The following is an 11,332-nucleotide window of genomic DNA, read 5'->3' as shown; positions in this document are numbered from 1 at the left end:
CCGTTGCACGTGTCTTACACGCTATGAGATTTCGCGTCCAACCGGTGAAAACTCATGCTGTTCCTATTCAAATGTGGCTGCAAACAACTTTTTTCTGTCCAATTCTTCTCTCATGCAGATTCTGGGAGTCGGGCATAAAAAGGGTGGCGACTTCCTGGGATATTAAATGCGTCACGGCAGATTTTTCATTAATTAAAGTAAGACTTCAATAAATTTATTCGCAAACAATTGATCTGCACAACTTTCAGAAAGGTCGCAAACTAAGGCAAAATCAAAGAGTTGCTGTCACTATTACTTGGAGATTAGTGTGCAAGAACAATATAAGGTACTCCTACAATAGTTGATGTGAAAATAGGATGGTACATAATTTCCCAGTGACTCTTCCCCCGGTTTAAATGTTCTTGAACACCACTACAACACAGAAATGTATCAAACACAAGGATTTGAGACTGAAGGATCATCATCTCATAGGAGCAGCGGCCCTGGAGGCTTTGCTTCTCATTTCCTTCCTCTGCAGCACACGCAGATTTTGAGACTTCGCTTTTGTTGTTTCCTTAGACCTATTCATGAATCAAACAAAATGATGAATCATCGTTGAAATGCGAGCAGGGCAGAACTAGATGTGGGATTAAAGATTCGTGCTTTTGAGGACCGAAGGGGTGATCAAATCTAGGGATTGGCCTCGTGTAGGTAACCAGTGTCTTTCTTAGCTGTATCAATGACTCCCTTCTTCAATTTGTATATAGGCGTCAGTTAAACACTACCACTCTTACAAGCTAGCAGAGCCAACATTAGATTAACGTGACAAAGACAGTACTATTTTAGCAACCTCAATCTCCTCTCTGTATCTCCAATACATTGCCTCTTTCTCTTTGATCTGGGGAGGAACTTAAGTGAGTGAGTCCAAGCCTATTTTACAGATTGAAGAAGAGAGATAATTGATACAACTAAGAAAGACGCTGGTTCCCTACGCGAGGCGAATCCCAAGATTTGATCACCCCTTTTGTCCTCAAAAGCACGAATCTTTAAACCCACATCTAGCTCCACCTTGCTCGCATTTCAACGATGATTCATCATTTTGTTTGATTCATGAAAAGGTCTTCCAAGGAAACAACAAAAGTAAAGACAGTACCATTTTAACACTACCACTCTTATAAGCTAGTAGAGCGAACATTAGATTAAAGTATCAAAGACAGTACCGTTTTAGCAGCCTCAATCTCCACTCTGTATCTCCTATACATTGCCTCTTTCTCTTTGATCTGGGGAGGAACTTGAGTGAGTACAAGCCGAGAGGTAATTCTTAAAGTACATTTTAATTAGAAGGGGGTTTACCTTTTGATCAAATTCTGCTCTATCCACAACCCGGTGATCTACATGGAGATTAAACTCTTGAACTTGTGTGAGAGGTTTGCAAACGATCTCGGGAAGTGGAATTGGATCCCTGCTGTGAGATCCAAAATAATAAATAAATTAAGTCTGCAAATAGGCTACAGGTAATAAAAGACAGAATGAGAAACGTCCACATTGTTGGTTACCATTTTAAAATCAGCTGTGCCCTGAAAATCCTCATCTAGGCCTCCTATTTATCCTTTCTTTTTCTTTCTTCCATTTCTCTCTGTATTTCTTCTTCATGCCTCACAAGACTTTCCAGTTGGAAGGGTTCACAGGTTTGGTGTAATGCTTGGGCTCTGGCTTTGGAGGAATCTACCCACAGGAGGATGATAGCTATTATTTACATGTTTCTTTCTGATAACCAAAGCAAAACAAAGACAGCATCCATACCACAGGGTAATCTGTTGTATACGGATATGGTTAGCTTCGGGAATCCTGGCTCTTTCCTTTTCCAACTGCTTTTCCATTAATTCCATCACAAATCTTCTTTCTTTCTCACCTCCCCTTTCGTGAATTTAAAGGGGAATGCAAAAATACATTAAAGAAGACTAAGGGTCTGTATGGTAACACTCCCTGGAAAGTGTTTCTGCTCCGAAAGTGTTCCCGGAACACTTTCGGAACAGAAACGCGTATAATAAAAAAATGTTCCAAAAGTGTTCCGGAGAACATTTTTGAGAAAAAGAACACTTTTGAAGCAAAATTAAGGAACAAAAAAAACTTGTTTCTTGTTCTTCGGAACACTTTTTGGAAACAATTCGAGGGCGAGCTTGTGCAAACCACCACAACCCACCAACGTCGGCAAGGAGTTGACACGGCCGCCCGCCGCCGCCGCCCCGCCGCCGGTCACTGGCTGCCGCCTCCCGCTGCCGCCGCCCGGTCGCCATCTGCCGCCTCCCTGCCGCCGGTCGCCGGCCGCCGCCTCCCTGCCACCGGTCGCCGGCCGCCGCCTCCCCGCCCCGCCGCCACTCACCGCCCCTCGCCATCACCGCCGGTTGCAAATCCTTCTTTTTGGTAAAAAAAGTGTTTTTTTTTTTTACTTGTCAAACGCATTTCTATTCTTGAAAATCGTGGCCGGGAACAGAAACACAAAAAAATGTCTCTGTTCTAAATATGTTCCCAGGAACAGAAACGTTACCATACGGACCCTAATTGTGGAACCAGATTTCAACTAATCTTGGATAGACAACTTTTACATACCTCCGTATGGAGATTGAACGGATTAGGGGCAGTCTTTCTCGGAACTTGTCGAGGTTCCGACTTCGATGAAAGCTGGGGAATCGCATAACAATTCAATAGCATTCCTTAAAGTACTTGAAGATTAGCGCGATTAGCGCTTCTATTAGCTATGTGAAGACAATGAGAGAAAGGTACCTTGTCAAATAAATCAAAAACTGCAGTAGGTTGAGGAAACCATCCATCTGTTGCAAAGGGGAACTCTTGGGTTTGGGTTGAGTGCTTCTTTGTATTACAGAACATCCCAAATTCCCTTTACTTTCAAAAATCTGCAGCATTCAAACTCATCTGTGTTACCAAAACTGACTGGAGAGTGCGAAAATATCAGCAGCAATGTCTAAACAGAAGTCAAACCTTCTTATTCAGAGGCCTTGCTTTAAATTTGGGAACCTTTTCAAGCTCCTCCTGCTCTAGTTCAAAGGAACTTTTCACTCGTGGTGGGCAGGCCCACAAGGATGTTTGAAGGAGTGGAGTTTTAGGTTCCGTTGGATGCAATTTCCGTTGGTGATTCTATGCCCAGACAATTGGGAGAAACTGTTAAGAGATGCCTTGACAAACACGACAGCAGCAGACATAAAATAGAAATGTGTCTCTGCCACTGGTTCCCTCACGCAAACCTTTCAAAATAAACTGACTGGTTCAGCATTACCTAGACAAGATACAAAGATGGAAATGAAATGCGGCGGCGGTGAATGCAAACCTTTCTATCTTCTTTGCCAGCCTTATTGGCTGCTGAACTGCATACACTGGATGTGCCGCTTGCAAGACCCAATTTTGTTTTCTGAGGCAAAATTTGCGATTTTACATCTAAGATCTGGAAAAAATAAAAGTTCAAATGAATCGCTACATCACATAACCGATAGAAGAAGCCATACCAACTAAGTAATAATCTGCTGTTATAGGCTCCACCTGTCTAGATTTCCCTCCTTCGAACTTCTGCCGCTTGATAGCCTGGTTTTCTTGAGCTACAGTAGGAGTTGCAGCAAAATTCTTCACATTTGTGTTTCTGCGAGTGGAAACCGAGTAAGCCAAACTTTTTATCTGTTTATCTTCAAGTTCAATGAAAAATATGAGGATAAAACATATGTTTTTAACCTTTTAACACTCTCTGGTTTGGATTTCTTGGGTTGGGAAGACTTGCTGTTCTCTTTATCATCAATTAATGCAACATCCACCAACTTTGAAGTTGAATCACTGAAATACAACAGCATCAGTCCCAATTTCTTTTCGAAGCCAGTCACCCATAATCCAGTAGTGGATTTGACAAATACCTGCCAACTTCTCGAGTGCCTTGACGAACTCCAGCGTCCAACTCTTCTGCTAATTTTGGTAAAGGGACGCAAAAGAATCGCTTCAATAGCCTTATCTATCCACCGCTTGGCAAAACCCTAATTCTCGCCTGTTCAGTGCTGATGAAAATTGATCTCATCTGTTGCTCCAACACACACCACAGAATTCAACAGAAGGAGAAAACGAATACCCCCAATCCCAGGCCACCAAAAGAGCCTCTCTTATCAGGCTATACTTACGGGCTACACTCAAACTCAACTCGGTAGCAATTCCACCGTGGTTCTGTCCAATGAATCTCTATCACGGAAAACGAAACACGATCACGCTTGAGAACTAAAAAAACAAGACGGGAAAACCCTAAAAATATGACGTTCCAAAGCGAAATGCCCGACAGACGGAATCAGCGACCGTGGAATTAGACAAATGCAACAAAGAATCAACAACGCGTTTTCCCAGTCACCACAAGAGAGAAGGAGAAGACGTCCGAGAAGGGCCATTGCCGAGGGCCGATTCGAACCGCAGCTCGGCTCTCCGCTTATCCTCTTCAGTCTCTCCGTTGATGAAGTCGAAGAAACAAGGAGCAGAGAAGTCGCAGTGGTCATCGATCATCGTCGTCATCGCCGTCGTCGTCACTCGGGTCACCGGCCACCGTCATCTGGAAATCTGGGCAGGAGTTAAATCAAACGAGGGACGAGCATCGCTCTCTCGTCTCGGCCATCTATTTTCATTGTTCAGCTCTTTGACAGCAAAAAACTTTTATAGTCAAATATTAGCGATAACAAGTTTAAGCATTTATTAAGTAACATAAACGGATTGTAAATTTTTTAAATAATTTAACATTTCTTTTTGCTGACACCATCAAGAAGAGGTGGCCATGGTTCGGAACTGGCCAGTTCCGGTTTGTGACCACCCCCGAATCGAAACCGGCCCTTTAAGGGCGGTCCCGTTCCCGGACTAGTTTAAGGGCCTGTTTCGGTTCCTATTTTTATATTTAATTTTAAATAATAAATTATGAAATAATAAATAATAAATTATCAAATATAAATTATAATCAAATTATATATTCTAATCAAATTTTGGGAGGAGAAAAAGGGAGGGAGAAAAGGCTTGAACTTAATGAATTATCATTAATCGCCTACATATCTTCATGGGATAGAAGAATCAAAACCCATGTAGTTATTTTACCTTTGATAATCTCAACTTATCTCATCATCAATCGTCATTATCCATTCCGGTAGTCGTGGCGGTGGTATTTCCATCATTATCATCGAATAATTTGACTTCTGTGTTGTAATCCATATCTTGTTGTCGAAATTGAGCTTTTGTCCAATTATCGAGACAAGCTTAAGCCTCCACCAAATCCTAATGTAATATTGAATGTTGATCATCCAAAATTAATCCTTGAGCATTAAATGTTTATTCAACCGTAATTGTTGAACAATGGGTTGCTAAAATCTATTTTGCGATTAGAGCAAGAGTTGAGAATTGAGTTGAATGCATCTTCCACCACTCTAGAATTGGAAAATCTGTGCCTTTGGATTTACCAAGCTTAAAAGAAATGGCTAAATAGGTCTATATTCCAAAAATATTACTTGTTACTCCCTTTTTGTCTTTTTTGCCTACTCATCAACATTTTGTACCATCTATTAATTCTACTACTTTTCTAACTTTGTACGTCACTAGGTTGGGAAGATCTACTATCACCTAAATCATATTTACTATAAAATTCACTATATAATTATATTATTGCATTTTTAACCGCTGATTATATAGTTCTAACATTTACTATTTCATTCAAATATAAACATTCATAATAGTTATTCGGATAATCACCTAAACCATTTAATTTCATACGTGAATCGAAAAACAAAAGCAACCAAATAAATAAGAGGAATTTCGATATAATAAAGCAGCCATTTTGCTGGCATTGCTATAACAGTTGGAGCTAATTAATCATCTTTTTCATATTTTTCAAAAACACCAACAATATTAACACGCTCTATTAAAAATAAATGCGTAGTAGGATAATAAACATCAGATAAACCATAAGTTGTATTATTAAAAAATTTTAAAAAAATCTAAAAAAATTTTGCAAATATCTCACTCTTGTGGGAATAAATTAATTTCAGAAGCATTATTCAAAATAAATGTACATAATAAATCTTTATAAGCAAAAGATTGATTAAGCAACTTGCAAGTAGAATTCCAACGAATCAGAACATCTTTTGAATTTTTTTTTGGTACTCTTCTATTTGCTTTACAAAATGTACCCCATTATTTCATAATTTGGCGATGTTTCCATAAAAATTGAATTGATTTCTTTATTGGGCTGAGAAAAGTATCAAGAGCTCGTAAATCATCTTATACACATAAATTTAAAACATGATAAGCACATCTAATGTGAAAAAAATGTCCACCAAAATCGGATTTACAAATTTTTTTCGAACCATGGATTGAAGCGGTATTTGCGGCGGCATTATCAAAACCAACTAAAAAATTTTTATTAATTAAATTATATTCTTCTAAAACTTGCCTAATTACTCTATAAATATTATTGGCCATATGCCTATTATCAAAAACTCGAAATGCAATAACTCCTTTTTGAACGTTACAATCGTCACCTATCCAATGACATGTGATACCCATATAAGAAAGAGTTTGTCAAGGATCACTCCAAATGTCGCTATTTATATGCACACGTCCATTGAAATTCGTAAAAAGTTTTTCGAAATTTTTTTTCCTTTTTATAAAGCCCAAAAATTTCCCATTTAAGAGTATTTCTCGGAACGAATTTTGCTTGCGGAGTACATGCAGTGTTTATAAAAAAATTAAAACCAAAATTTTCACCAACATTAAACGGTAAATCATCAATTGTAGCATATTGAGCTAATATTTTTTTATAAACTTTTTCATTATAACGAAATAAAGGAGGAATGTTAGGATTGGCGTACGAGAAAATTTGTTATTGGCTAGTGTCGATCATTGTTTGCATTGCATGTTTTGACCTCAAATGCCGATTAAATGTTCCATGGCCGCCTCCACTTGTAAAACTATATGTTATCCCACAATATTTACATTTTACCTAATACATGTTTTCATCCAAATGTTCATTCGTGACGTGTTTCCATATGCTGGATGTACCCTCCCATTACGGCTCCTGTGTTGTCGACGTTTCTTCGACACCAATAGGAGAATGAAGACTTTTTGGCGTTGGGACGTGCTCGACGTTGGGAATAACGTTGATATTATCATCTTCGTTTACCTAACATGCAAATTCATGAGGATCATATTCATGAGGATGAGGATAATCGGATCCCCCATCCTCATTGCGCTCTTTTCCTTGTCAACAGATCTGCTTCCACTTGCCATTTTTTTGAGAGAATTGAGCGAAAAACGATTCAAAAAATTGATAGAATTGAGCGGATTGAGAGAATTTGTGAGAAAAAATGAAAGGAGGGAGGGGTATTTATAAAGATTTAGGATAGTTTTAATAAATTAAGAAAAAATAAAAATAAATAAAAAGGGGGGGATCCATTGCGATGCAACAATCGGGTGCGGCCTGGGCCTCGCGAGGGAAAGAGCCGTGGCTTGGGCATAGGCCCAACAGCAAGGCTCGAACCCGCCTATTTCGGGCCGGTTCCGAAATTGGCTGAACCTTAACCGGCTCGTTAATTGGGCCCGCCTCGGGGTTCCAAGCCAATTTCGAAATTGGCCGAACCTTAACCGACCCTTGAGGGCCAGGCTGGTTTCGATTCGAAACCGGCAAGCCTTGTCAAAGGGTCTTTTTGGGCCAAACCGACCTGTGTCCATCTCTACCATTAAGAAAGAACAAAATAGTTTTAGAAAGTTGGCTACATTGATGTCCACCAACTACGCACTAATCCGCAAAAGAAATTATGAAAGTAAATATCCCGCTACTTGTTCTTTGATTTTCTGACCAAGAACCTAATAGGGGGTTACGATAATTTAAAATGAGTTGATTGTCCAATAAAAAATGCTCCTCTTTTTTATCGAACCATAAGTGACTTAATTTATTTAATGAAAAAGGACTTACACAAACTAGGATTTTTGTAAATCAAAACATAACAAATCCTATAAAGGTTGGGGTGGTTTCGCAATCCAATTAGACGGAAGTGCATTTCTCGCGGGGGGCCATCATCCGGTTTAGCCAAGAACGAGATAATAGATACGTTTTCAATGAGAATCTTAACCTCCTGAACCCTTTGTACGACCAGATCACTTTCCTACTTGAAGTCCAACCTTCCTGATTCTTCTCTCTCTCCTTCTTTAGACTTCTTAACGCCTGCAACACTCCTAGGATTTCCATATCAAGCGCAGATCCGGCCTTCTCCTTACACACGAAGCCAGTGATTATACATCCCCGCGCGTCTCGGCAGATTCCTACCACGGATCCTTCCTGCTCCACTTCGATTCAAGGTCCATCTATGTTGAAGCACCAGTGTCCCCGTTTCGAAGGCTCCCAAATTGCAAGTAAAGTTCGCATTTTTTTCACTTCGATTCTGCTTCTCCGGCGAGATACGCTTATAATTGGCAACCTTTATGGCAGCATTATCCACAATTAGCTCTGGGATAGAGGAGCGGCCGCGGAATACGACCTTGTTTCGTTCTTTCCAAAGGAGCCAGAGGACGTTGCTCATGTTGACAAGTAAGGTTATCCCCCACCCACATATCCATTCTTCTGACCGTAAGAGGAGAGATATCTAACTTGAGTCGTGGGTCTTCCCAGATGATTTTCACCCAATCGCAGAGTAAAAAGAAATGCTCCAGGTTTCAGGGGTGCGATGGTACACTGGGCAAAGTGGGTCGGGAACGAGCTTTCTTTTAAAAAGATTGTCCTTTGAAGGTAATGCGTTCTGGCAAATCCTCCAAAGGAAAAATTTTATCTTTAGAAGGGTGGGAGTGCTCCAGATCGATTTCCAAAGGGTAGGATGGGGTTGATATGAGTGATGGCTAGCTCAGTCAAGGGTTGCTGGTTAGAGGTTCTGATGTTGTGGTATCCTGCTTTGACACTATAGATACCATTAGCACTACTCGTCCATACCAAATCATGCGGTTCCGAGGGAGGGCAAGTGTGTTTTGAGTGATTGTGGAAGGAAGTGTAGAAGATCAGAGTATGTAGGGATGGATCGATGGTTCGATATTAAAATGCAATATAGAATACGATATGTTCAAGGCGTAAAGGACGCGCCACCAGCCAAAGAATAAGATCGGGATCAACGAAGTTCACCACCAAGGCTTAAAGGAGAACCACCAGCCAAGGATAAAGGACTTCGGGATATAGAAACTCACCATCAAGGCATAAAGGATGAATCGCCAGCACCACAGAGTAAGCCAATCTCCGAAGATAAAGAAACCAAAATAGGAGTATCCACTCTTCAAGATATGCTAAAAAACAGAAGGAAATCTCTAATATTCTTATTCATCAAAGTCATGTGTTACAATGGAGATTACACCTCTATCTATAGAGATAAAACAAAACATAAACAAAAGACTCTTAGAATTCCCAAAATTGAATAGACACTTGGGGAATTAATCTAATTATGACTCTTAAAACATCACCACAATAAAAGACTCATAAAATGCTCTGAATTGAAAGGCTCAACAACTAAATGCAATTAACTAGATGCATTGAAACATGAAAAGACACTTCAAATTCGTGCAATAACTTAGGACAACCCAAAATATACCATAAAAGATAATCAAATAGTGAGAGGAATCATCTTGAATAGCCTCCAGTCCATTAACACAATTAAGACCATAATGAGCTAGGAATTAAGAATGCAATTAAGACATAAATACTTGAACTCTTGACTCTTCAACTTTGTTGTTCTCCTCCAAAATTCGTCCATAAGTCTGGTCCAGCAGATAACCATCTTGGGATATCATCAAATGAGCAAGGAAATGACTTAGAATAGCACCCCATGGTTATATTGATGGTTCTCTTCGAAATAAGCAACTTTGTTAGTGTATTGATAACTCAATCTTGCAAGGAAGAGTTGATGACTTATTTTTTTACCCATGTAGCAAGCTTTAACCAAGATATGCCTTTCCTTGAACGAACACTGCTAGATAAGTCTAGAATAGCTTTTTATGCAAGGTGGTTGATTAGTAAACTTAGAATCCATAATAAACTTGCAAATCAACATCTTAGTAGCATATGAAGAACTTCTCTTCTGAATCGAATCATCCTTTGCTGGATCTACACCTTCAAACCACCTTAACAAGTCAAAATCATCATAAGCTTGAATACACATCGATACCGATGGATATGTCGATAGAACCATAACGGAACTTAGGGAATGGTCTGACGATTCGGATGGTCCCGCATCACGAACCAACTGACACAAGACATGGCCTGAACCTGTTTTTGCATAAATAGAAACCGATACGACTTGACTAGCCAACGGGATCATGTCAAAACTTGTCAGTTGTGCCTTAGAATTAGCTGTTCCTGCATCATTAGTAGGATTCACCGACAAGGACAAAGCTGGGCTTGCAAGTTGATTGATCGAGCCCGATGCTCCCGCATCAGCAGATGGTCCCCTACTGAACATGGGTTTATAGGGGAATCCATAATTTCCTGCACTACGTGTTCTTGAAACAGCTAGTTTAATTTTTGCTCATCCCAGGATCTGGTCCTTGGAATAAGCAATTCGGCCACTATGCAGGGGTCTCCTCTTTTTGTAGGCCCCCCTAAAACTTTTGATGGCATCCACTTTTGCTCCCTAATATTAATACTTTCCCCGTCACTAAATCGCTCATCTGGTCTCTCAGCCAATGGAGTTCATGCCTACAAGTATATTATGCTAAACCCATGAGGGTTTAGCTCCTTTATTTGCTGCCCCGTAAGTCATATTAAGGAAAACATATCCCTTTGGAAATTTTGCTCCAGAGGGATGATGAATTCTGAGTGAGCCTCCATACTTGCTTTCCTAGCATAGCCTTCTTAAAGGTGACGAGATCCCTGAAACCCTACCCCCATCTAGCTTTTTGTTTTTCAAAGTCTCCCATTTTCTCCAATGAATACCAGATTTTGCCGAGTTTTACTTCCACCAAAAATTGGCCGTCTTTTGTTCTATAGCTTTCTACACTGAGATAGGAATCTTCAAAATTAACATGACATACTGTGGAAGTGCCTGGACTAGTGTTTTAATGAAGGTCTCTTTCGCGCTTTGGACAATAGTTTTTCTTTCCGCCCTTCTAACTTCATGTTAACTCTTGCTAGTATCCAAGCAAATATTTGCTTCTTTGAATGGCCCCAATTGGATGGAATCCCCAAGTATTTCCCCATTTTTTCAATGACGAGTACAATCAATTCCGATGCCAAGTTCCTCTTCAAGAGATCCGGGTAGCCTTTGCTGAAAATACCCTTGATTTGTTCAAGTTTATGGCTTGA

General features: G+C 40.0%; 1 pseudogene; it reads right to left on the bottom strand.

The window, feature by feature from the left end:
* Positions 1-460: 460 nt before the first annotated feature.
* On the bottom strand, positions 461-4,572 carry LOC115755577 (annotated as a pseudogene).
* Positions 4,573-11,332: the final 6,760 nt, after the last annotated feature.

Source organism: Rhodamnia argentea, chromosome 9 (genome assembly GCF_020921035.1).
Source record: "Rhodamnia argentea isolate NSW1041297 chromosome 9, ASM2092103v1, whole genome shotgun sequence".
Taxonomy (NCBI): Eukaryota; Viridiplantae; Streptophyta; class Magnoliopsida; order Myrtales; family Myrtaceae; genus Rhodamnia; species Rhodamnia argentea.
Note: the sequence above shows the minus strand (reverse complement) of the source record. Positions and strands in the feature narration are given on the sequence as shown.